Below are 25,041 nucleotides of genomic sequence, written 5' to 3' on the forward strand. Positions count from 1 at the left end.
CGGGTTCTAAGGCTATAATAGTTCTGGCCACGTTCAGCTCTAGAGAGGGTTTCTACATTAAGAAGCTAGAGAATCAGTGTTATTAAACATTGGCATGTCAAGGTCAAGCCTGGTTCAACATCACAACATACGGTTGTGATGCTCTGGATTAACATCACTTAGAGTTTAGAATAACGTCACTGTGGGGGTCATTCCGACCCCGGCGGGCGGCGGGCACTGCCCGCCGGGCGGAAACCGCCCAAACACCGCCCCGCGGTCAAATGACCGCGGGGAGCATTCTAACTTTCCCGCTGGGCCGGCGGGCGATCTTCAAAAGATCGCCCGCCGGCCCAGCGGGAAAGCCCCAGCAAAGATGAAGCCGGCCGGCCCAGCGGGAAAGCCCCAGCAAACATGAAGCCGGCTCCGAATGGAGCCGGCGGATTTGCTGGGGCGCGACGGGTGCAGTTGCACCCGTCGCGATTTTCAGTGTCTGCCAAGCAGACACTGAAAATCTTAATGGGGCCCTGTTAGGGGTCCCCTGCACTGCCCATGCCAGTGGCATGGTCAGTGCAGGGGCCCCAAGGGGCCCCATGACACCCGTTCCCGCCAGCCTCTTCCTGGCGGTGTAAACCGCCAGGAACAGGCTGGCGGGAAGGGGGTCGGAATCCCCATGGTGGCGCTGCTTGCAGCGCCGCCATGGAGGATTCCTTTGGCCAGGGGAAAACCGGCGGGAAACCGCCGGTTTCCCTTTTCTGACCGCGGCTTTACCGCTGCGGTCAGAATTGGCCAGGAAGCACCGCCAGCCTGTTGGCGGTGCTTCCGTGGTCGTTGGCCCTGGCGGTCAATGACCGCCAGGGTCAGAATGACCCCCTGTATGTCTTACAATTCACAGCAGGTGGCCATGTGGCCAACTCTGGAATTTTGGGCAGCCCTTGAACCAGGTCAAAGTTATTAAATGTTTTGTCAGGTGCACCTGTGTTCGAGAGCGGTTAGGGAGCTCTTTATTTGATAATGGTAAAGGCAGTATTAGGCCACCTGAGGTGACACCCCATACATGGACACTTTGTTCAACTATAAACTGATGGAGCCGCAGGTGCAAAGGACATGCACAGGCTCAATACTATGCTGCATGTGTGGGCGTGTGACCTCATATTAGTAGGCTAAGGTGACACGTAATAGGGTAGTGACATCTACTACCCTCAGAGGTCGACTCAAATTTTTTGACTCAGTAATAAGATCATCAAATCAAAATATGAGAACTAATAGCCATAAACAACCAAAATATGCAATGAGAAGTCAGTAATTTATATGCACCATGACCTATGTGGTCATGAATCACCACACCAATTTAGTAAACCATTTATTACCCTTATATTAACAATGCTAAGGTCACAGAAATGATGCGCAAAACCAAATGATAGCAATGCAGAAACAACACAGGCTGTCCAAACTGTCTGAAGAATCTTACTCTAATAAATGCAATCACCATTAAACACTCCCAAAGAATTATACAGAATAACAACAGTATTATTTGAGAAATAACAATAGATTTAATTAGTTGTGTAGTTGAATCAATCATAATCAATTAATAAACATTTAATTTAGTTTTTGGGTCAGACATCCTAACTACCAAATTCTAATTCAAAACGCATGTGTGCGGCTGGGCTGTGCACATGCAAAAATTAAAAATAAGACAAAAATTAATTCGGAAAAACATCTAACTATGGCGCTAACAAAAATATGCGGTTGGATTTCTAAGGGAGAAACCTGCAAAGGAAAAACAAATGCACATTGGTTATACCTCTCCCAAAGGAAACAGCAGTTAGCAGAGGCTTCCTCAGCAGAGGACAAGCACCAAAGGACTTCCGCAAACAGCATCATTAACATGGAAAGGGCAACAGTTCAGTAATGTCGGGCCTAAAGTACCTGAACTGTTAAAATCATAAGTATTTAGACAAGAACTGAAAATAACTGAAACTGCAAAGCACTAAATGAAACTGACTTACATCACTTAATCTTTGCTACATTTAAGTCCCAAAAGTTACTAGCTAGGCTTCTACTGGACAAGACAATGAGGTGTGATGGTGAGCAACCAATTAAGTTTTGTTCCTTCTCTATTTTGTATCTTTCTTCATTCTTTCGTCAAGACAGGCTCATGTTGACGCTTCCTTCCGGTTGGGAGTTTCCACAGAATAATAACATAGCAGAAAACAGAACAGAACATGACACATAGCTAAAATTATTTCTTACCAGAAACTAAGGCCAATTGTTGAAGCTTGCAATAGTTATTACAAAGAAGTAGGGAACGAACAGCTAAAGCAGTACATTTCCACTGTGAGCTTTCAATAGGATGTCTCAGAAACAATGTTTGCAAAAGCATTTCAGTAAAGGCAGCATAACATTTCAACACTGTGCTTCTGGAAAAATACTAAAACATAGGCCTTTTTACTAATGCTAATACATGAAGAATAACACACTATAGTAATAATTTCACATTGTTAGTTTAGCTCATTAATATTAATCATTGTTTGTCAGTACAAATGATTTATGATTCATAAAAATACAAGTTAACAGTCATTTATTATTTCACATAGAGCTCAATGTGACGGACACCATGTCAACCACATTTCAAACATGCATGTTTTACATTTCTAGCACAAGTTTCTCTAAATTAGTCCTTTCAGTACACAATAATTATAAAGTTTTGGTTACTTATATTTTAATTTGTAATATTTGCTCTCTAACACATGTGACTGAATTCTGATTGTATGGACCCTTCAGACACCACGAGGTGTAACACACATGATTCACAGACAACAGTAGTGCATATAAGTGGTGCATATCATTCCTGCAGCAGGAAATGTACCAACATATTCATTTTGTAGACACCAAAATTTACAGCATATACTTCAGTGGTATCTGCTCAGAAGTGTTTGAATAGTACAGATATGAGGCTTGCTGGTACCACAATTACTCGCTCCGTAAACAAATGTGGCTGCTCAGCATTGCCACATGCTAACAAGAGGCACAATGTGTGTGCGCGGGCAACCAGATCTCAAAATTTAGCACTGCCAGACCCCCATCACACAGCTAAGATCAGCCCAATGAGCAGAGGAAGTGGCCTAGCCAAAAAGATGTAATAAGTACACAGTGAACATTCTGAAATAGGCATTAAAAATCCAAGTAAGGCAATCATTTCAGTTAAACACAGACATGCAGTTTGGAAGAGTGACAGTCAAGAATGTCAATTCACCAAAATGTGAAGGGGTAGCAGGAGTGACATTGTTAGAAATGGGGTCTTTGGTTGGCAGTCAGGTTACCCCCTGTCCAAGCAAGGACCCTCACTCTAGTCAGGGTAAAAGAGAATTACCCTCAGCTAACCCCTGCTCACCCCCTTGGTAGCTTGGCACGAGCAGTAGGCTTAACTTCAGAGTGTAAAGTATTTGTACCAACACACACAGTATATTGATGAAAACACTTCAAAATGACACAACACAGATTTATAAAAATAGAGAATATTTAGCTAAACTAAACAAAACAAAACCAAAATGACAAAACTCCACAATACACAAGTCAAGTTATCAATTAAAAAGCAAAAAGAGTCTTCATGTAGTTTTAAACATACACTAACACTGTTAGCGTGAAAATGTACCGTGGGTGCGTCAAAAATAACCCCGCATGGGCAAGTGTGTGTCAAAAACGGTCGGGTGCATAATTTCTTCTCTCTGCAGGAGAGCGAGGCATCGATCTGGTACGCACTCTCCGGTCCGGGCAGGCCTTGCGTTCTCTTTACATGCTTAGCGGTGCTTGCGTCAGAAATCCAGCCGCACGATGATCCGAAAACCACCAGCCTCCGTCAGCGATGCTGCGCGTCGTTTCTCCAGCTCCATGCGTCGATTCTTCGGTTCCATTACAGACGAGCGTCGATTTTCAGCCGCAAAGCCGGCGGCGCGTCGATTTCCCAGCTACAGATCGGAGTTGCGTCAATCTTTTCCCCGCATGGCATTCTGTGCGTGGGTTTCTTCCTTTTAGGGTGCCACATTCTCCTTTCAGGGTCCCAGGAACTGGATGGGCACCACAGCGCAGAGTAGGAGTCTCTCCAGAGACTCCAGGTGCTGGCAGAGAGAAGCCTTTGCTGTCCCTGAGACTTAAAACAACAGGAGGCAAGCTCTAAATCAAGCCCTTGGAGATCTTCACAAGATGGAAGGCACACAAAGTCCAGTCTTTGCCCTATTACTCTGGCAGAAGCAGCAACTGCAGGATAGCTCCACCAAGCACAGTCGCCGGCAGGGCAGTTCTTTTTCCTCAGCTCTTCAGCTCTTCTCCAGGCAGAGGTTCCTCTTGGTTTCCAGAAGTGTTCTAAAGTCTGTGGTTTTGGGTGCCCTTCTTATACCCAATTTCTCCTTTGAAGTAGGCCTACTTCAAAGCAAAGTCTCTCTTGAATGTGAAGTCCTGCCTTGCCAGGCCAGGCCCCAGTCACACTCCAGGGGGTTGGAGACTGCATTGCGTGAGGGCAGGCACAGCCCTTTCAAGTGTGAGTGACCACTCCTCCCCTCCCTCCTAGCACAGATGGCTCATCAGGATATGCAGACTACACACCAGCTCCCTTTGGGTCAATGTCTAGTGTGAAGTGCAACCAGCCCAACTGTCAAACTGTCCCAGACAGGGAATCCACAAACAGGCAGAGTCACAGAAATGGTATAAGCAAGAAAATGCTCACTTTCTAACAGTGGCAATTTCAAACACACAATCTTAAAATCAGCTTTACTAACAGATGTATTTTTAAATTGTGAGCTCAGAGACCCCAAACTCCTCATGTCCATCCGCTCCCAAAGGGAATCTACACTCTAATCATATTTAAAGGTAGCCCCATGTTAACCTATGAGAGGGACAGGCCTTGCAACAGTGAAAAACGAATTTAGCAATATTTCACTGTTAGGACATATAAAACACATTACTATATGTCCCACCTTAACCATACATTGTACCCTGCCTTTGGGGCTACCTAGGGCCTACCTTAAGGGTGCCTTACATGTAAGAAAAGGGAAGGTTTAGGCCTGGCCTATAGTTAAAAACTGCACAGACAGACACTGCAGTGGCAGGTCTGAGACATGATTACAGAGCTACGTGTGTGGGTGGCACAGCCAGTGCTGCAGGCCCATTAGTAGCATTTGATTTACAGGCCCTGGCAGCTCTAGTGCACTTTACTAGGGACTTACTTAGTAAATCAAATATGCCAATCATGGATAAACCAACCAACTATACAATTTACACAGAGAGCATATGCACTTTAGCACTGGTTAGCAGTGGTAAAGTGCTCAGAGTTCAAAAGCCAACAGAAACAGGTCAGAAACAATAGGAGGCAAGAGGCAAAAAGATTGGTGATGACCCTGCCTAAACTCAAAAGTCTAAGAGACATCACATGCCTTTTGACTGTCAGTATCAAACACACACACACATTCTTACACATAAACACATTCATACATACAGACACTCTCTCTCATGTAGACACACCCTCACCCGCAAGCACACACACAACCTATATTTAAACCCATTTTTTACTTATCTCAGCTGCCAGGGAAGGTCATAGTCCAGCTAATTGTACTCCATGTTTTGTGGCACTAATGGTGGAAAATGAAACATTATTCATTATTAGTGTAAGAAAAAAAGGACCTTGGTTAGGGCTCCTCTCTCTTTGCTTTCTCTCAATTCTTTTATTACACTAACACTAATACTGAATAATGTTTCATTATCTCTCATTTTGTTATTACACTAATTCTGGATAATGTTTCATTATTCACTATGAGTGTAATAAACTATTGAGAGAAAACAAAGAGAGTGGAGTCCTAACTGGCATCCATAAGGACGAGCAGCCACTGTGGGTCTGTCACTTATTTTGCCTCCTCTGAGGCCTGGGGTCTCAAAGACAGTGCCCGGGGACGCAAGGGGCAAGCGAGGGGTAGCCGGTGCTGCCCCTAGATGTCATCCATTGTGACAGTCCAGACTGTGTTCAACCATTATCTCAACTTATCCACAGCCACTTCAAAATTCTCACTTCATGACCTAGCCAAGCATGACTCAAAGCTACACCAACACATGTGACTTAATCAGGCCCCCACCTAAAGCTAAAGTTGGGTGAACTTAACCCTTCACCCTTTGCAAAGCAAGGCAAAGTGTATTCACTTCAACCAACTTCCTTTGAGGTTTACTTCCACTGTTTCTTATTTCTTACATTCAGATGTCCCACCCAAGAAGGGCTGGACTACACCCTGAAGAAAATTGACTACAGAGCAGAACTGTTCAGTGGTGCCACTCAAGGCTATCTTGAATGAAGCAGGGGCACTCACTAGCCGCCTCCGAGCTGACATGTAAATACCACTCCATGCGACCAGAAGTCTTAGGGCAGGACTCTGTGCAGTGGAAAAAGAACCATAAGCTGCTCAGGAGCTGATGGTAAGATGCTGCTGAGCAGTGTAACACTGAGCGGCAGCAGCTATTTTTTTTCTGCCACAAAGGGTTCATGCATTACTCCGCTCTTGTTAAGCTGTGCCAGGGTCACTCTGTTTTTTTTTTAAAGAAAATTTGAAAAGTTACAGAGTATTGGACATTGCAATTTTGCACACTCCTACACAAAACCCAAATTCTGAAGTGCCTTAATAACAGAATCTGTCAGCAGGAAAACATTGATTGAAACCAAATAATAACTACGCCAGAATAAGCAAAAACTTTTGAATATATAGAATGTTTGGGGTCAAATTTTTTATATGTTTAACATGTAAGCAGCTGTCATCAGCATGCAACAACAACAGAACAGTATGCAAAGGGACTTTAATATCACAGTGTCTGGGACTAAATCTGAGGATGCAGGGCGACCGGTGGTACTCAAGGAACATAAAAGAGATGAAAAGGGACATCCCCTGCATAGATGTATTGATGTGGAGGTCAGGCCATCGGACAGGACTCCAGTAGCTGGCTGGGCACACAGTACTGCAAGAACTACAATGAAAAATTACCTTTCTTCCATTCTGTGCGGTACGTCAAATTGAAAGAGCAACTCTATTCAATCGAATGCCTTTTCGGCATCAGCCTATCATCTATATGGAGTACGATTCAATAAAGTATTGAAATAATCTTTTATGATTATATGATCAAAGCAAACAGGAAATATATCCAGCCTGCTGTAGTACTCCCAGCGTGGACACCGGCGGCATGAGACGTTAGACTCTCGCCTAAATATTACAATCCAGAATTATCGAGGACAGCGGATCACATGAAAATCACTGATCCTATGGTTTGTCCATCTCAAGCATGAAAGTAATTGCTCCTTCATGTGACAGGGCATAATTGACTTTTCAATACCACATGTTTATACCTTGAGGGTAGCTGAGTTCCGCAAATACTTTTATTGCTCTAACACTTTCCGCATTATTTAATGTTCATTGAGACCTCCCATTTACTTGAAAACAAAAACTCAGCAGCACGAGGGCATCTTGTTGGTATCAGTGTGCAGTAGAAAAATGATTTCATTAATTCACTCACTTATTTATCCATGTAATCACTTGATACCAGAACAGTCCTACATGTCATTTCCACCTTTTGCACCCACAACAGTGAATCCCTCATTTAGACATGGGGGGTAAATCCAAGGGTAATACCCAGAAAAGTTAAAAATGCAACTGGAATCAGAATACTTGCCATTACCTCCTGATATAGGCTTTTCACCATATAAGCATAATCATCTTTCGAAATCACATTGCTGCAGGTTGCACCACATTTAGGTACTCTACATTTCCACCAGTGTTTTGCTGGTGGTTCCAAACCACGATTCTCCCAACCTTTATTATGGTAATCCCACACTTGTTTACTTTATTACTGCATTGATCCAAAGCAGATGTACAACTCTGATATTTTTAGAAGAATAGTTTTGCCCTTTAAATGAGGATGTGATCCTTCCACTTTACAAGAAAAGTGTGGAAAGCTGTTCCCTTCATATCTTCACAGAAGGATGGGTCTTTGTCTATAGACAACACCAGTGTAAAATGTGCTTCACTTGCATTTACCCATCCATAGGTATTAGTGATCTGCTCTAATTACAATGACGCGGTGTGCTCAGAATACCCACTGACCAGTTCAACAAGTTCCTGTAATACCCTTACCTGCATTGCCTACTCTGGGGGACCAATTTGTGAACACCTCCGCCTGCAAATAGAATTTGCATTGCACATAAATCAGTCCCAGACAGATAAACCATGTTGGAAAGAAGTAGTCCGCCTTTGAACGCCTTCATCTGACCATGGCAACTTTGGTGGAATTAAATGTGAATTCTTGACAGTCAGTCTTCAGCTGTTTGGCCCTTTGCCAAGCAATAGAAAGAAGCATTTTCTCAAGAACTGCAGTCCATGTAAATGTTTATGAAAGGCTTACATCCCCTAGTTCCTTTGGTGTTTAGTTTGTTGTTTGCCATTTCTTTCTATTAGATTCTAGCTTTTTTTCTATTTGTTTTGATGTCCTACTTTCATTTTTATAGCTATTAGTTTTGTTTGTCTCCTTTGTCTCCAAAGTGAAGCCACCGACATTGTGTCTGCTGTGCTGCATGGATTTGAACCAAATTGGTTAAACAAATATCATATCAAAGGTTTAAAACCAGGGCACAAGTCCTTAAAAAAAAATTGTGGCATTCCAGGAAGTGACATCACAGGAAGTGGCATCACAACCCATGCTTTTACAGGAAGCGGCATCATGAGAAGTGACATCAGATCTTAAGACCTCACACATGTTTAGCAGGTCTATTATAAGTACATATGAGCACATTACTAGTATGCATGCAAACACTCCTGATTTAGACAGAAGACTCATGTTTTTGTAACCTGCACATAAACAATGTTAGCATTTGTCAGTGTATAGCTTCCTTTATCCAAGGACTTAACAAACTATCTTCACCGGGGCATAATAGTCCATATGCAGCACACTTTAAATGTAGATTGCTTTAGCTGCCTGCATATGTAACATCTACCTGACGCAAGGTAACTCAATGCAGGGCAATGTGCTGCCTTGCGTTTGTGTTTTTTTAAAAACAAATTAACACAACTGGGATTTGTGTGGCACTGTAAATCACAAAATAGATTTTGCATCAGGGTTGTGCCAGAAAAGTAACCAACCCTGAAGCAAAATCTTCACCTCCACTTATAGATTGGTTTTTTTTAAACTGTCACAAACAAATTGGCAACAAGGAGAAACAGGACAATAAATCTATTCTGCCTAATTGGTTGCAATGTCTGCATTTGAAAATATCTTATAGGGTTAAGGCACTTGCTGATCTTTGGTTCAGTGTTTTGTTTAGTGCCCGTTTTGACTCAAAGTAGCATAGAGGATTAACGTTGCCTGCAAAAGCACATCATGTAAAATGCTCATGACAGATTTTTATTTTAGGTTGATAGGCAAGTGAGTTACTGCTTTTTACACAGAGATATTTTTGTTACTTGCATATCAAAATTGTTATCCTTCTCATATAGCCAGTGAGCTATGAAGGACGATATGTGACTCCTACATATGTAACCTATCGTGAACATTGATGTACAAACTTCCATGATTTATTGTGAACGTAATGAGTACTTGTTATGTAAAGTGCCAAACACCCTGCATTTTTATAAATAGCATTACAACAGAAAAAAAAATAGTGGTATTTAAATTGTTATTTTGTGTAAATACTGGGACAGACCAACACATCTGACATTCTTACAGTGCATGCATATCTCTCTTATACAGAGATAAAAGTGTGCCACTCTTAGGCACGTGTAAAGTTCTAACAAGTTGTGTGCCTTTGTTTCCCTTCCACTGCATTTGCATCTAGGTGTGAGGCACCAGATAGCTTCCAGCCAAGGATACTCCAATAAAAGGAAGCCTGATGGCTCCTTAAATTCGCCTTTGTTATGGGCCCAGCTGGAGTCTGAAGCCTGCATATTGTTGCTCGGATCGAAAGTAGGCAACGTGCATGTGCTGCTGAATGTGTCCCGGTGTCTGAAAATTACACAGGGCAAGTTTAGCACTTTATAGTGGGGCCAAATTTCTTGGCCGGGGGGACGGCATCCACCTGTGAAAATAGTGGGTGGACACCGTCCACTCGTGTGTAACTCCGACTTCTGCCCTGTTCATGACACAGGGATGGCCTATGCTATAGTCGCCAAGTTGCAGACTTTGAATCTAGGAAACGTGTTTTTGATCTAGGGGTCTTGGTGCTCTTGGACAAACCACAATGTCTCCACTTAGTTAGTGATAACCAGGTATAACTGCTGCTACCCCGTTTCACCATTGTGTACCCCTGGCCCTTGCTAGTCACTGTGTCAATGAAGGCAGCAGCAGTAACACAAAATACATAGGACTCCAGGGAGACATGTTTCCTGTCTCCATTTTCCACTCCAGGAACTAGTCCAAAGCAGGAAACATTAGGCAGTCAACATTCGAAGGAGGGGCAAAAACATAATCTCTGTAATTTTATTGTGGTCAAAGAATATGCATGCATATACATCTGTATGTGTGTAAGTATGTAGTGGCCTAAAGGCAATGGAGCGTTGTACAGGATCAAAGATACAGACACAGCCAATAGCTAATTCCTTTACAAGAGACCAGTGTGGAGTGTAGAATTCCTTGGAGAAGGATGTTGGCACCATCTGGATATACAAGGGATCCCACTGTAGTACTGAAATCTCTTTCTGGGAGGAAAGGTTTCACTTTCTTTTGTAGAAAGAACTGGTACCAGGCTGTCTTAATTTTAGTTGGTGATGTGTTACATGAGGTGAGGTCTGTGTCCGGGCTGAATCCAAGCAGATTGGCATTGGTTGAAAGCTGCCATTAGAATCCTGTCAGGCTCATATGATTAAGCCATGATTAAGACTAGTTGTTGTTTCATGTTCTTGGCCAATACAAGGAATTCTTTTTTGGTGTGGTTGAGCTTCAGGTTGGTGTTGACATTCAGGTCTGGAAGAGGTGCGGGAAGTCGTTAAGGCATTGACACATAGGCATAACGCAGGCAACTGCAGTGCCTGCATCTTTACTTGCTGCGCTGTGTGGTGTGATTTCTTAGTAAATTTAGGCTTTTGTATTTTTCACAAAGCATCAACAAAAGTAGAGTACTCTTACCAGGTCAAAAATGCTGTCTGTCAGACCAGGCATCCTTGGTGTGATTTCACCCAACATTTTCCCTTCGGACGTCCTGTTTTTGCTGACTTTGTTTTTGCTGACTAAAGGATTCTGCACACTTTATCACTGCTAACCACTACTAAAGTGCTTGTGCTCTTCCACTAAAACATGGTAACATTGGCATCCACACAATTAGCCTATTTAATTTACATATAAGTCCCTCATAAAGTGCAGTACCTGTACCCCGGGCTTGCAAATTAAATGCTACTAGTGGGCTTGCAGCACTGTTTGTGCCACCCATTTAAGTAGCCCTTCAAACATGTCTTAGGGCTGCCGTGGCAGACCCTGTGTATGCAGTTTAAAATGTCATGTTGGCCTGGCAAAATAACTCTTTAGCTAGGCCCAAACCTCCCTTTTTAATAATAATAATAATATAATAAAACGATGTATAAAGCTCATGGCTACTCCGGACAGAGTGTCCCAGTGCTGGGTTACCATGAGTCATTTCCTAATAAATATAAAATACATATAAGTCACCCCTAAGCTAGGCCCAAGATGGCCCCAAGGGCAGGGTGCAGTGTATGTAAAAAGTTGGGTATATACCTTCATGTTTACATGTCCTGGTAGTGAAAAACCCTTACATTTGTTTTTCACTACTGCAAGGCCCATCTCTACCATAGGATAACATTGGATTTACCTTATTACATTTTATGAGTGTAATTTACAATCTGGAAGCTAAAACTTTTCAAGATTGGTGACTCTTGAATCACAATTTAAAATCACAACTTGTGGTGAAGTCTGATTTGCCTAAACTGCAATTCTGAAAATGCTCTATTGCCTGGGAGTGAGCAGGATTGCACCTGCATCCCTACAACCCAGAGCCCAGAGTGACTCCAAGGACAGTTGATAGGTGTTCTGTTTGAAGTCTCAGGGACATAAAGTACTTCCAACCAACCTAAATGTACACCTTGACTCTGCCATCTGTGAGTCTGCCCTGCCAAGTAGTGCCACCCCAGTTCTGGACCCTTGGAAGTTGGCTTAGGGTGTTTGCTGCAGCTGAAATGATACATCGCTGCCGCTGCGCGGATTGGAACCAGCACATCGCCCCTGTTGCATGGATCGGAACCGGCGCATCAGCCCCATTGCATGGATCAGTGTCAGTGTGTTGCGTCTCCAGCACGGATTGACCTTGGTGCATCGCCCTCAGAACCACCGCATCCGAGACCCAACAAATAGCTGCTTTTTCATGGAGAAAATCAATGCATCTTGGCTACTGCATGGGAAAGATCGATGAATCACCTCCACTGCAGGGATCGACACCGACACATCAATTCAGCCTGCTCCCCACGTCTTTGATGTTGACGCAAACAGGATTAATGCAATTTGGTTCCACTGGCCCAATGGGGTCCCTGTAGCCGGCTAGCGATCCATTCTAGTAAGCCTGAACTTTTGACTTTGTCCCTGTCTGGGGCGACCAAATATCGCTGGTTAGCACTTTTTGTTTCTAAGCACTTTTTAACGGTTTAATTTTAAAAAATTCATATCTCAAGTCTTGTATTATTTAGTAAATTAAGTTCTATTTTGCTAAGCGGGTGTGGTATCTTTTTGTGTGGTGTTTTCACAGTTTTACTGCTTGAAGTGTTGCACGAATACTTCACAAGTTGCCTCTTAATTCAAGCCTGACTGTTCTGTTTCAAGCTACCAGAGGGTGAACACAGGTTAATTTAGGGTGTGTTTGTGGTTTTTCTTGAGTAGGATTGTGGTTGCTGTTTGACAAGACTCATAGGTGGTCATTACAACCTCTGCGGTCTTTTTACAAGACCGCCGAGGGACCGCCGTGCGGCGTATTATGACTGTTGGCTGCTCTCTGTCCTTTTTCCGACGGAGAGCCGCCAACAGCCATACTGGCGGGCGGCGGGGAAGTGGAGGTTGCTCCACCTTCACCGCCACGCCAACAGAACCCTGACGGCGTGGCGGTGCTCTGTTGGCGGTGTGGTGTCGGCGGAGCAGCCCCCATGGCTCCCATCCCCTCCCGGAGGATCGACGGAAAAGGTAAGTCGATCGTCCATTAGGGAATGAGTGCGTGTATGTCTGTGGGTATGTCTGTATGGACGTGTGCGTGTATGTTTGTATGTGGGTGTGCGTGTCTAACTGTGTGTGTGGATGTAGGCATGTATGTCGGTGCGTGTGTGTGTTGGTGGTGTTTGCGTGCGTGTCGTGTGTGTGTGAGTTCTGTGATGTTGGGGGTTGGGGTGGGGAGGGGGGCCCTGCCACCTTTGGAGTGTGGCAGGGGTGGTGGGGGGTGTAGGGGAGGGAGTCAGGGTGGAGGGTGGGGGAGACCCCTATCAGTGCCAGGGAAGGAATTCCCTGGCACTGATAGTGCTTACCGCCTTGGATTTCATGGCGGTTCCAACCGCAGGAAATCCACGGCGGTAAGCCGGGTCAAAATACCGCCGGCAGTATAGTGACGGCTGCCGGGCTGGAGACCCAGGTTTCCAGCCCGGCAGTCGTCTGCGCCCTGGCGGGCGGAACGGAGAACCGGCGGATGACCATGGCGGTAACCGCCATGGTCATAATACAAAAAAAAAGACCGCCAGCCTGTTGGCGGTCTTACCGCCGCTTCTCTGCCTTCCGCAAGGGTCATAATGACCCCCATACTCCCGTCAACCAGTAGCTCAATTTCTAACACTGTCGTTCATCTGGATATATTTAAAGGGCAGTCTAGGTGGAAGTACTGTAATTCATCTGGACGTATTAATAAGGCAAACTAGGTTGAAGCTTGGGTAGAGTTCTCTGTATCTGTTTATCTGTCACTCCATGTTTTTTCAGTGTCATTACTTGTATATTTATAGGGTGTAAAACAGGTGCATATGCTCCTTATTGTGTGAGTAAACTGGAGTCTAAAACAAATAAAAACATATCTCTGTCAAGAAAGATGAGAGATAGCTAATTAACCTGCCTAATTTAATAAGTTAGAATAAAGACACGAAAAAGATGAAAATTAACAATCGAATGGGATGGGAAGATTCCGGTGTAAAATAAACAATACCAAAGCAAATCCTTCTTAGATGAAACTGAAGACGCAAGCCACAACCGTTAGGTTTGGCAATGCTTGTTCACACTGCTTGCTCAGCCCCACTTATTACAGTTTTTGTACACACAAGAAAAAAATCACACAAACCCACACACACACACACATTACCAGCAAGGAGATCAACATAATGTGACAAGAGTCCTTTCCCATTGAACACATCTGTCTAAGCAAGCATGGACAAGAGGTGGCAGCAGAAGAGAATCTTCACCATTGACTTGGCCACACTCATCACCAGGTGAAATCCAGCACACATCAAAACCCATCACAGACAGTCTGGTCACATAAGAAGGCAAGCCACAGCCAAATAATGTTTTACTGTGTCAGTCGTTAAAAATGGAACAGGTGGACTGAAATCCACTTAGCACTTGATGCAATATAGCAAGCAGTACAACAAACTATCAAAGACAATTGTCCTTTCAACTGACCCGGGTTCTTGCTAGAAAATAATCAGTTGAAACCAAAAACTAAAATACATGAAAACAAGGCCAAGTCTTAATACAAGTCAATGAAGCATAGTCACAAGACAACAACTTGTTAGTCTTAACAAAAACGTATCACATGTACCAGTGGCAGGATCTTCTCCTCAAGGAAGCACAAAAAACATCCTTGAGGAAAAGAGATCATTTCTATACACAATTCTAGACTTAATATTCTCATAAAATCCTGCTTCTACTTGCTATGTTTGAAAATGAGTGGCTTTGATGTGTGATATACTGCATGAATGTATATCCCAGTATTTATGTAGTGCACTAGTCTTTTGTCTTTCCTTTTAGGTTAGTGTGACTGTGGTGGTGTTTCTTCACTCTCCCTTTGTTGTGCTTTGTTGTGTTTTGGTCAATTACACATCCTTCGATGTGGTTGGTGTAGAATGCGAGATCTGTCTTGTCCTGTGTTTATTCATTGTGAGTCAGTGAAGCGTGAATCATGATGTCATACAGAGGTGTCTGAGATACTATTCATCTTTACTGGTGTTTTGTGTTCTGTGATCTTGAGAACAAACCACACTGTTTCTACATGCACATCTATGGAGTCTACTGACAGCTTCACTGTGAGCTTAATTATATCACATCTTTCTTTGGTTTCCACGCATGGGATGAGAAGTGGAGTCATCTTTTAATAGAGCTATATTTGAGCAACCTACGACAATTGCCAATCACATTGCCAATGTAGTATTGGATGAAGTAGAATGTGCTAGAGTCGCTTCTTTATTGGCCTTCATAACCCATCACAAAACATGTGTTTTTATGTATATTCCTTTTTGCGTTAGATAGGGAAGTAATAATTGTGATTATGGTGGTGTAACTCAATTTACTAGAAATGCAAAAAACTGTTGACAAGTGTGATCATGAAGAAGTGAACATTAGCTCTTTTCTCTCGTTCTCATGCTCTTCCTCAGGTAGACTAGACCAAGGCTGGGACCAACAGGACGTGGGGCGAAGGACCACATCTAAGTGATGACACAGGATGACTCCACCACTGAGCAGGAGAAGGAAACAATGGTTACCAATTCTGTATCAACCAAGTCAATGAAATGATACCCACCCAGAGGTGGACAAGGTCCCATTCACAGAGCACTAGGTGGATGCTGAACCAGCTGAGGAGGGGGTGGTGATTCTGTACACCACATTCCAGGAGGAGTCTGAGGACAGAGCTTCTCCTGACCAGGAAGAAGATCTTGTAATGTCCCTAGAACAGGCACCTTTGTCATCGAACCTGCTGCCCCACCCAGCACATTTGGTCAGGCCCAACAGAAAGAGGGCTTGGGGCTGTCCTGTGACTCCCCCTTCACTAAGAGTGGCTATTCAGAGCAACAGCTGGTGAAGGTGCAATTCGCCTCAGATTCCAGAGTCTACAGTTAATATAATGACCCTTAATGTATTGCTTTTAATTTAGAATTGTATAGACATTTTTCTTTTCTAAATCTAACTTTAGTGTATGTTTTTTGTTTGCATTCTGCATGATTATGCTTGTTGAAGGATGTGTGTGTGTGTGTGGGTTAAGTTGTAAGGGTACTGACCCAGACTGACTCACACATTCCCTACCATTTGTAAAATACTCCCTTCTTTAGATGTAGGTACTCATGAAATGACTAATAGCAGAAAGTTAGGAGCAAAAGGTGTTTATTGCACATTGAACAGAGGATTGTTGCTTAAATAACTCATCCACCTAGAGGAAAGCAGTGGCCCAAAGCAATCCCCTCCCTCACACCTTGGGGTCCTCCTATTAAGGATCAATACCTCGGAGAGTGAATATCCCTCTGTCCTCTGCCAGGGATAAAAAAACCAAGAGTTGTCTCACATGTGGTTTTCTCTCTCTCTGGGGATATGTACTCTTTGCGGACAGACTGACATCAGGTCTGATTCAGGAGACAGATGAAACATGGATGTGTGTTGATATTATCTGGCCCAAAGTTGGGGCTGCCTGTACCGGGCAGGTCGTACAGCAGGATGAAGGTGCATGCTGGAAAGGATGTGCTCATCGAAGGGAAAGAAATGGAGGCATCGTCTGAATTTACCCCAAGCAAGAGCCTTGGCCATTTATATCCTGGCAAACTTGTCCTTTGGCTGCTTCTTCCCATCCTTCCAAATGTTTTTGTCACCCACAGTGACCTAAATCTCCTCCTGCTTTATCGCCACTTTTTCTGCTGCACTGAGAATGTGTAGTGATAAAAACAAATGTCTTCACATTTCGGGTCTCCTCCTCAATTAAGTTCCTCTTCCTCTTGAGTGGGATGGTCTGCACCATTGTGGCTACGGCTCAGTTCTGGGTGCCCAGTTTCAGCACAAGGCAAAGAGAGCAGAGACCAGAGTGGGAGCTGTATTTATGTGCTTACAATTGTAGTGATTGTCCGGTGTGTGATGGTCCTCAGAAGATGCCGGTGTTTTTGTTCTTATGAACTCATAGGGGCATATTTTGGCCCTAGTGCCACCTTGGGCCACATTAGCGCTATTTTTCTTGACGCTAATGTGGACCAACAAGGCCAGAATCCTCACACCATATTTACAAAGCGGTGCAATGCATGCATTGCACCACTTTGCAACCCTGTGCACCACCTTATGCCTGCGGCAGACATAGGCCCTCATTCTGACCTTGGCGGTCGGCGGAGAGGCGGCGGTCGGACCGCGAACAGTCCGGCGGTCAAAAAAATGGCATTCTGACCGCGGCGGTCACCGCAGCGATCGACCGCCACTTCCCCACTCCGACAGCCACGGCGGTCATGACCGACGGGCTGAAGTCTGCGCACTCCGGCCCGGCGGTCGACCCAAGACCGCCAACGGTATCATGACCCTGCTTACCGCCGCGGTTTCTGGCGGTCGGGAACCGCCATTCGAACCATGGCGGTAGGCACTATCGGGGCCAGGGAATTCCTTCCCTGGCACTGATAGGGGTCTCCCACACCCCCCACTGCCCCCCCGAGTCCTCCCCCCACACCCTCCACCCCCCTGCCACCCTCCAGAGGTGGTACGAACCCCCTCCCCACCCCCACCCCGACATGCACATACACGCACCCCGACATGCACACACCCCAACATGCACATATACACACCCCCTACACACACACATACACAACGGGGACACATACCCGCACACATACATGCCGACATGCGCACCCGCCGAACTACACACATTGCCCATAGGCACAGCAGCACCCCCCGCCCGCATGCACGCACTCACACACCCCCTCTACACACTCACACGCACACCCCCATGCACGCACACATCACACAACACCCCCACCCCCTCCCCTCATGGACGATCAACTTACCTTGTGCGTTGGTCCTCCGGGAGGCGACAGGAGCCATGGGGGGGTGACCGCCAACAGAAGACCGCCAACAGAAGACCGCCACACAGAAATGTGGGTCGTAATTCTGTGGGCGGTGTTCTGCGGGCGTGGCGGTGGAGGTTGACCAGTCTCCACCTTCCCGCCGACCGCCAGTGTGGCTGCTGGCGGTTTTCCGGCGGAACGCTCCCAGCGGTCGGAATGCGCACAGCGGCATACCGCCGCGGTCGGCGGTCTTCACCGCGGCGGTAACTCGGCGGTCTTGCGAAAAGACCGCCAAGGTCAGAATGACCCCCATAATGTATGCAAAGAGGGCGTTCCCCTGTTTCCTTGCGTCATTTTTTACGGCACTTTTAACACCTGCTCAGAGTAGGCGTTAAAAGGGGGCTTCCACTATTTATAATGGGCCCCTTTTTGCTTTACTGGAGTAACGCCAATATTTTGGCGCTACTCCTGCAGAGTACATCAATAGCGTCACTAAAAATACACTGTTGCCCCCTACCCTGCGCCATGGTGTGCGCACACATGGTGGCAGTAGGGGTGCTAAGGGGTGCAAGGAAAGTGGCGCTGCACTAAGTGCAGCACCACATTTCTTAAATATGCCCCATAGTTCTACATAGCATAAGTGAAGTGGATATCTGCACCCACACTATGATGAATTACCTTTGGTTGATGTATGTACGAGGTGCACTCGTAAAGTTAACAGTATTAACCTGCTGGTCGTATTTTCAACCCTCATGTAAGGGGCGGGGACACACTTGCCTACTGCTAGAAATAAATAACCACCCGCTGTTTGTGAATTGGATATAGGCACAGATTTATTCACAAGCATACACGAAAATCAGCATGCAGAGAGGTCTCAGCTCAGAGATTTATCTTTCTGAGTTGCCCCTGCGTTTTTTCCAATTAAGGTCTTTAGTCCTCATCCCTTATTATCAGTAAAACCTGGCGACTTGGCAAAGTTCGGGGTGGGTGGAACAGAGGGAAGCAAAACAAAAAAATATGTATAAAAAAATTCAACTTACCTTGTCGCCCCGCTGCTGATGCGTCACTCCAGGTAGAAGCTCCCAGCCTGCGCCAATCATGATGCTGCTCAGAGCAGCTTTATGATTGGCTGGAGTCGCCTGGCTGGGCCCTGCAACGCAGACTGGGAGCCTTGCCCGGCTCTCTCCAACCCAGCTACACAGTGCTGGGTTGGAGAGAGCCCTTGTGCGCATGTGTGTTTGGCCGGCTTGAGACAGCCGCCCAAACATACATGCGCACTGAGGGGAGTGCTCTGTGGCCCCCCCATGTGACCCCCCGTGGCCCTGCCCCTTTAGAAATACAACTACAATAAACATTGTTTATTGTCGTTTTGTTTCTAAAGGTTTGCAGCTCCTGCTGGTGGTGGTGGTGGTGGTGGGGTGGGAGAGGGCGATGCTCATCCGTCACATATCTATCTATCTATCTATCTATCTATCTATCTATCTATCTATCTATCTATCTATCTATCTATCTATCTATCTATCTATCCATCCATCTATCCATCCGAAACCCACCTGTCTATCTATCTATCTATCTATCTATCTATCTATCTATCTATCTATCTATCTATCTACCAACTTGTCTCACGTTATCTGTCTGCCTGTCTAATTGCTTGTATGCCTTCCTGTCCGTCCGCCTGCCATGAGTCCATCTGTCCGTCCCTTGATCCGACTGTGGATATATTTTTTATCTTTCAACTGTTTCTATGTTCCTCCCTATCAGACGCACCCGCCCCTGTGCCTCTTTTACACCAATAAGGCCGTTCTTGAATCATTAATGGTCCTCAGCTCGCCTTCCACCCAGGACTATGTGCGCGTTTAGCCTTTTCCAATTAGCCGTAGAGCCCACATCCCGCCTGCAGCCTCTGTGGGGATGACTGCATGAACTCTCTGCCATTCAGTGAACAGAGCTCCTCACCTTCACAGAGCTGCCTTTTGTAAAGAGATTCTCTCTCTGCTGCAGCAGAAAGGGAAGCACAAGATGCTGAGGACAGAAAGTGGCTTCATCCACCCCCCCCCATGCTGCTGCACAGTGCACCCAGAGCATCATTAGGGCTGCAGGAGGCGTGGCCGGGGCCTCTGCTTTCACCCAATCAATACCTGCCTCTCACAGGGCCTGGCCTCCTGGGGTGTGCTGCTGTCCATCACTGGTTTGTTGTTCTTACAAGCTTTTGTCTTGTGAGACAATATCCTTATTTTTCACTCCTGTGATCTCTTATGGGCTACTTTTATCAATCAGTGCAGCCAGTTAAATATAAACTATGAGAAAATGCACTTTAGCAGAGTTGTACAACTTTGCTATTATCGTTTATAGACTGTGAAATGCACCATAATAGAATCTAGTAATTAAACTTATATGATTAGGAATGCAAGAATGTAGTTTCTGATCCAGATGTTCCAGACGATGCAGAATTTTGTAAGAGGCTGGCAAATAATTGATCAATGTATGAGGCAATCTAGTCATGGAGGCTCAATTATAGGCTCTTTGGGGCATATTTATGGGGATTTTGCGCAGGGCAGTGCAGCAAGTGATGTTGCATCAAAGTGAAACGGCAGGAATCTGCTGTATCTATAGCATATGGCACATTCCTGTCCCCTCCACCTGAGCTGGTGTATAATGGGCTGCCCAGCACCAACGCAGGCACCCTTGCACCATGGTGCATGTGTGTCTGCGTTGCATGGAGGATTGTTTTTGTGCAGGAAGGGACATCTGGGAGGCAAATGAGGAGAAATAAAAATATTTCTTCTCGTTGAGCCTCCCTTTGGGAGGTGTAGTCTATTTCAAGGGATGACCTTAAGCGGTTTACGGAACTAGGTGCAAACTTTGCTTCTAAGGAGACCAAACAAGCTGTCAGTTGCAAAAGTCATGTTCGGCTCATGACTCGAGACATTTGGCTCCTGCCTACATTCAAAAGAGGAGTAGATTCAATAATGCACTTGTTGGCATGGAAAGGGACATTATGCTACGCCCACTAGGTGTCCTTATCACCATGGGCCACAGTCAGGTCTGGCGTGAGCATGCCTTTGCCATTCAAGCAGTGTATGGAAGGGAAATCACCTTGATGTTTTCATTTTATTTGTGACCTGCAACGTCGGAGTTTTGGACCTCAGTAGTTGGGGCCTGCCAGAAACGCCTCCCTGCAAGTGTATGTACCAAAAAACATGAACTATTTTAACTTTTTAATTGTTCTGTTTGACTTTTTTATATGTTGGTTGTATAGCACAGTGAAATGGTGCAAACTGCCAAAATGGAGCAAAACCTGTAGTATGTGCTGACGAAGCCCCATGTAACACAACAGGATAAGACTGCTCTGCACGGTGGGAAAGGGAAACAGCAGGAATGTGACATGTATCAAGATATGGAACATTCCTGATTTCTGCCTGCGCACAATCTGCTGCTTAGCGCCAATGCAGGCACCTTTGCGCCACGGTGCAAGGATACCTACGTTGCAGACAGGATTGTTTTTTTCCAGGATAGGACACCTTCCAGTACAAAAGCAATCCTCTGAGGCTTTTTCCTCTTTCTAGTTGTACTGCAGAATGCAGCACACTTACAAAGAGAAAACAGCTATAAAACTCCTCATTGCTCCTCATGTTGAGAAGTCATAGCATTTTGACACATTGCCAGTAAATCTGGAAATGAGTCGAAATCCGTGGGTGGATGTTTGGGAACACCCACGCCCCACCCATGGAATGCCTTCCTATAGCAGAGTAACTCAAAGCTGTGAGTTGTGATGCCTTGAGTGACTCCAGATTCACCAAGCAACACAGAGCTTCGCAAGGTGGCCTTGCATTGCTTGGTAAATCTAGCTTGGGTATTTCGGTGTCCTTATGACATCATGCACGACACAAGCACAACACAGTACCTTGATAAATCTGGTACTGTGTTTTTAAAGGGAAGCTGACCTTTTTTGCAATTAAATTTATGGGTGTTGAAAATGGTGTATTTTTCCTCACAGAATTATACAAACTTGTTTTTAGAGTGAAGTGTGGTTTGCTGGTATCCCTCATGACCTTTTCATGTGAAAACATACCTTGCATGAAAAAAATCAAGCAAAACACTTGCAGGAAACAGTGGTTTGCTGACACATTTTCTGCCTGAACCAGTCTCTTGTGAGAACAAAATTGCATGAAACTGCATAATGCTAAATATTGGAGAGGTTCACACAATGCACATTTTGGTAATTTGCCAGCATAATTTGTATTTTTCCCAGGCCTGTTGTTTTAAATTCCAGAGCTAAAACTGTGCTAGTCAGTGGGCAGTATCCCAAAGTTAAGCCCAGTTGCATAGTGCGTAACTCCTAAAACTCACCTGTGCTAAGACTTACATTTAGAAAGGGAAACAAGAGCTCCACTGCTATTTTACAGCTACAGCTGATGGTTTTATCCTGGGGTTTACAAAATGTTTTTTTGCAAAATTATGCAAAATGTCATCAAAATTATATGAAATTACACATAATTATATGAAATGCAACGATGTCATTTTGCGCTATATCTTAGCACGAAATGCACTCTCATGTCAGACGCATTCCATCCAAAAAATGAGCTAAAAACAATGAAACAGCTGTTTGCATTCTGTTGTTTGGGTGCATTTGCAGTAAATGTTTTACCACGAAAAGGTGGGTTCACAGTAAATGTTTACCGCAAGTGTCACATACTTACAAGAACTGGCGTAATTTGGGGAATTTTGCATAACAGATGCAATGTGAAATTCCTGAAATTCCCCAAATTATGCCACATAATTCAAATTTCCCCCATACCTAGTTTTAGATATACCTAGTTTCAAAAGCCTTTTTCTCCATAACTCCAGTTAGTAGATAGGTATAAAAGCCATTTTTGTGGCAAATAACTAAGTAAAATAAAAACCTTTACTCAGCATTGACCTTTATTATGTATGTTCAAAGATGATTTTCATGATTTGTCATATTTTCATGCTTTAAAGGTACTTCTCTGTATTGATAATGTTTATCCTTTCTCTGTAGCAGATATCCCAATGGCCTACTTCAAAAGTGGTTTAGTTAGCAGTTCATTCCCTCCCAAAAACTGTGCTTCTCTTCCACTCATCAAAGCTCTTTCTAAAAAAGCCACCATGTCACTGCCATTTTGTCTGGACAGCTATCTGTAAAGGAAGGTACTGACACATAGCTGCTTCTATAAGAAGAGGGTTTTAAAGAATTGAAGACACCCTCTCCAGGTGGGGCTACCAGATGTGCCTAAAAGGGTGTGATTCTGATTCAGTTGAGCAGTGGTCTGAGGAGGCTGAAGAGAGGAAATCCTAGACCATGGTCAGCTTTGCTAATTTGTACAGCTTGTAAAGCTTGAGAACAATTCATTGTGGATTTACATTTGCAATGAAGTGTCTTAGCTGGGACAGGAAACTAAAGATTGACATAGGAAGACTATCTATTCACACGTTTATCAATCAATCAATCAATCAGGATTTGTAAAGCACGGCTAATCACCTGACGGGGTATCCAGGCGCTTGCAGGTCCCAGAGGCTCATTCCAACATCCACGTCTTGAGGGCCCTTTGGAATTCTGGAAGTGAGGCGATGTCCCGGAGTTTCGTGGGGAGACTGCACAGAAAACAAAAGAAAAGGCAAGGAGAAAGCAGTGAAAACGATGGAAAAGCAAGGCGAAGGCATACAAAAAACAGGTGTAAATGCAAGGAAAAAGCAAGGACAATGCGCACAAGAAACGAGGGAAAAAGCAAGGAGAAAGCAGTGAGAACGATTGAAAAGCAAGGAAAAAGCACTCAAAAGTGGGGAAAAGCAAGGAGAAGAAAGGGCCAGGAGCGAATCAGCAGCACGGGGAGATGTGGGCCTGGGACCTTGCAAACGTTTTGTGAAAAGTGAGGCAGCACCTTCAGAGGAAGCTGTTTTTGGACTTAGAAAACAGACGATAACCAGCTGGGAATACTTATTTTTTGCCAGGAGAAGGCCTATTGGCTACTGAGAATGCTTCAATCTGTGGCCTGAAATGCTGGTCTCTAGCTTAACCACAAGGAGAACAAGCGTTCATCTCTCTCTCACTTTCTGAAGGCTGCCTTCTTTTTTTCCTGAGGGAAGTGTAAAATGTTCATGGAATAGCTACAACTGTATCCGTCAAGAAAAAGAATAAGGGCCATGTTAACTGGACTTTTAGATGTGGTCCTACGCAGAGGTAAGGAAATGCTATTTTATCACTTGAACATGTGCTGGTCTGGGGGCAAAGAAGCATTCGCTGGATGATCACTGAATGTTTAGGTACTTCTGGAGGGTAAGAGAAAGTGTTAAATGACCAGTCATGAAGATCTAGTCATTTTATTTAATCAGTTACTTTTTTTATCAAGAACTTTTGATGCAAATGAGTGAAAGTATATTTTTAAATGACAGCGTTTATCAAAACGTCTGCCCCCTGGATGTCATTATTTTATTTCAATGTGAAACAAAAGGCACTGCTTCCCCCTTTTGGCAATTCTAGATGAATCACAGTTAGGGATTGTTTTGCTGAAATGTTAATTCCCAAAACTCTCTTGATTAAAAAAGCACACCAATAAGTCCTTATCATTACCTCAGATTTACTTCTTTTTCTCTTAGAACAATCACTAAACATTGTTCTTTTAAAGAGAAATTTTATCTTGCTCATTCCTTAATTATAATGTTGTTTTGGGTTGCTGTTCATGTTCCACATGCAGTTTTCTCTGAGGAAGGCCTTGCTGCTCAAGCTATCAAGGGTGTACTTGGGATTCTTCACAGAAACCGCTTTTGTTAATAGGCACTAAATTTTTCTGCCTTTGGGTGAGCTCAACGACGGGTTATATCAAGGATTACTCCTTTGTCCCACATAGGTAAACAATATGGGGTTCTCCTGCAAGAAAATAAGAAAGAGGCACGAGTCATGTGGTTGCAGAGCCTAAGTCAAGCGGTGGAAAGAAGGCCAGGGCCTGTTGGATCATAGTCCTCTCATAGTCAAACTACTTCATAACTGAAGCTACAAAGAACTGAAAATAGGGGAATTGAAGGGGAAGATAAGAGAATACAGTGGGTC

At 44.4% G+C, this 25,041-nt stretch overlaps 1 long non-coding RNA gene across 1 annotated transcript in view; it reads left to right on the forward strand.

Moving 5' to 3' along the window:
* Positions 1 to 24,553, forward strand: part of LOC138258370 (uncharacterized) — a 76,891-nt gene extending 52,338 nt beyond the window's left edge. Inside the window, exon 3 of the long non-coding RNA XR_011198410.1 lies at positions 22,996 to 24,553. This is a non-coding gene — a long non-coding RNA (uncharacterized lncRNA). The remainder of the gene's footprint in view (positions 1 to 22,995) is intronic.
* The last annotated feature ends 488 nt before the right edge of the window (positions 24,554 to 25,041 follow it).

Source organism: Pleurodeles waltl, chromosome 2_1 (assembly GCF_031143425.1).
Source record: "Pleurodeles waltl isolate 20211129_DDA chromosome 2_1, aPleWal1.hap1.20221129, whole genome shotgun sequence".
NCBI lineage: Eukaryota > Metazoa > Chordata > Amphibia > Caudata > Salamandridae > Pleurodeles > Pleurodeles waltl.